The sequence below is a fragment of the Penaeus japonicus genome, unplaced genomic scaffold (assembly GCF_977035675.1).
Source record: "Penaeus japonicus unplaced genomic scaffold, GWHDUDI00000001_assembly GWHDUDI00000036, whole genome shotgun sequence".
In the NCBI taxonomy this organism is placed as follows: Eukaryota; Metazoa; Arthropoda; class Malacostraca; order Decapoda; family Penaeidae; genus Penaeus; species Penaeus japonicus.
In genome coordinates this window covers 23,132,889-23,135,388 of record NW_028234438.1, presented here as the reverse complement: position 1 = coordinate 23,135,388, position 2,500 = coordinate 23,132,889, and positions in this window count along the sequence as shown.

Genomic DNA, 2,500 nt, shown 5'->3' with positions numbered 1-2,500 from the left:
TGTCAGCAACACCAGCTCTGCCATCGTTTTCCTGGACCTGGAGAAGGCTTTTGAACTGGCGAGCCTGCTCGCCATTCAGGAAATCCTGATCCGCAAGGGAATCAAAGGCAGACTGCTTGCCTGGATTGGTGACTATTTTCGGAACAGAACTGCGAGAGTGAAGTTCCAAGGTCACCTTTCCAGGCATTTGCCCTGGAGAATGGCACTCCACAAGGGAGGGTCCTTACCCTGGCTCTGTTTAACACCCTCATGTTAAGCATCCTCGACATTCCACTCCCAGTGGGGTGCAAGATACTTTCATATGAAGATGATCTTGCAATTATCTCTGCTGGGAGACGAAATGAGAATCTAACTAGAAAGGCCCAACGTTGTCTGGACCTATTATCTAAGGAATGATGCAGAGTCGGGCTTAAGATATCAGCAGCCAAATCGAAGGCAATGGTGCTGAAACACGATATCCGCGACTAAAGACCGCGAGTCCAAGAGTTAGAACTAGAGTGGGTTCACGTCTTCCAATACTTGGGGGTATGGGTTGATGAGAACCTCACCTCCCGCTCTGAGATTAAATATCTCCTAGACCGGACAAAGGCAAGACTCTCTGTCATGAGAGTTCTGTCAGGGCGGCGCCTAGGGGCTGGGCACCGTGTACTAAGATCCTTCTATATGCACGCTGTCCGTCCCATTGTGGACTACGCCTCCGTTGCCTTGATTAAGGTCAAGTCTGGACTCAGGAAAAGGCTTGACATCGTGCAAAACGAGGCTGCCAGGATCATTCTGGGTGCCCCTGGGTGGACTAAGGTCACCAATCTCCTCTTGGAGACCAATCTTTTCCCCCTGGACACCCGGATTGATCAGATGGCGGCCCAGTTCTTTGCCAAACTTTTGCAGTCCCCGCCGGGCTCGCAGCTGAGACAGAAAGTGCAACGTCGGCTTGCACAGAACCAGGAATTCTTTGCTAACAACACCTGGCTGTATCACACAGCCAGGGTGCTGATACGCTTTGAGCTCAAGGAGACACTACTGGTTAAGGGCATGGACATCCCCCACCCTGACTATGTCACAGCCCCGCCGTGGGCACTATCCTTGATAGAGTTTTCTGTCATATCGCAGCAATCACTCCGCCGGGTAGTAAAACCTATCTCAGCCCAGCCCAGACGGACGGGCATGTTGTCATACTTACAGATTGTAGGGTCGCCATTGACAGCCTACAACAAAGTACGCCCCTTGATGATGTTTACTTTCTAACCACGATTCTCACCATTGCTCAGAGAATCCTGGACCAGGGTAGACGCATCGTCATCAACTGGATTCCGAGCCATGTTGGTATCAAAGGGAACGACGTAGCCGACAGGTTGGCAGAGGAAGGCAGGAAGAAACCCTTGAATGATCTTGTGGTGCATCCTAGCCGGGAACTGCTAAGGCATAAAACGATGGCTGCAGGGCAGGTCGGTGCCCTGCAGCGATATAGAGAGGAAGCGAGAACCTCCCTCTCGGCCAGCTGGTACTTAGACGCCACAGACTATGAGTCGCTGATACTCTCCCCCAGAATATCAAGGTGTGCTGAAGTCAGCCTTCACAGACTGAGAATAGGTTATCCTTGTGCGTGGCAAATCGTACCCACCATTGAGCATGATGAGCGACGCTGTGATCTGGTTAGACGGCTATGCCTGTCGCTTGCCCCCTGGCAACTGGAGCGCCTACAGGCAATCCAACCAAACATTCAAGTATGATGATCAGATCAATCAGGACTCATAGCTGACAGAGGCCGGGCTACCTCGTGCATATAGCCCGGGCGAAGCGATGTCTTCGCAAATCTCTCTGAACTGAACTGAACTGCATCCGGCGCGCCACGGTGATCATAACAGCAGTCAGGATAGGCAGTGTCCGTGTTCTGCCACGCACATGGGTAGCCTAGTCTTAATCTGAGAAGAATGAATTCAGCACTCCTTGAGTTTTTTTTTACGAGAGTATCAGTTAATCAAAGCCTGTGGCGTCTGAGAACCATCTGGCCGAAGGGGAGAATCTCGTTTCCTCTCTCTGGCACTACACGCCACCGACCTGCCCTGCAGTTGTCACTCTGCGCCTTAACAGTTCTAGGCCAACGCATTCCATGTTTCCCTCGTTTGAAAAGCTATCATTGTTTCGAAGTGTTTAGAAGGATGGACATTAACGCTCTAAATACACTAGGGAGTAAGTTTGGTGATGAGACACAGTATGTGATAAGACAAGATTGGCAATTCGTGCGAATACACGACTGAAAACGGCACAGAGAGTTTTATAACTTCGTAGAATCTTTTAATAGAAGTTGACAGTCCATTCCAAATAGTAATATGATGAAACCAGATTAGACCGATGAAGCAATCTCAAACCTAAGGCAAGCACAAAAGGGCGGATACCTCACGTACCTGTGAGACGAAATCGAATGCTTCTGCCTCAAAAACTCAGAAAGCTATGGACAAGTAAGATCCAAATGAGAATCGGAAAACCTCAAGATCAAAAG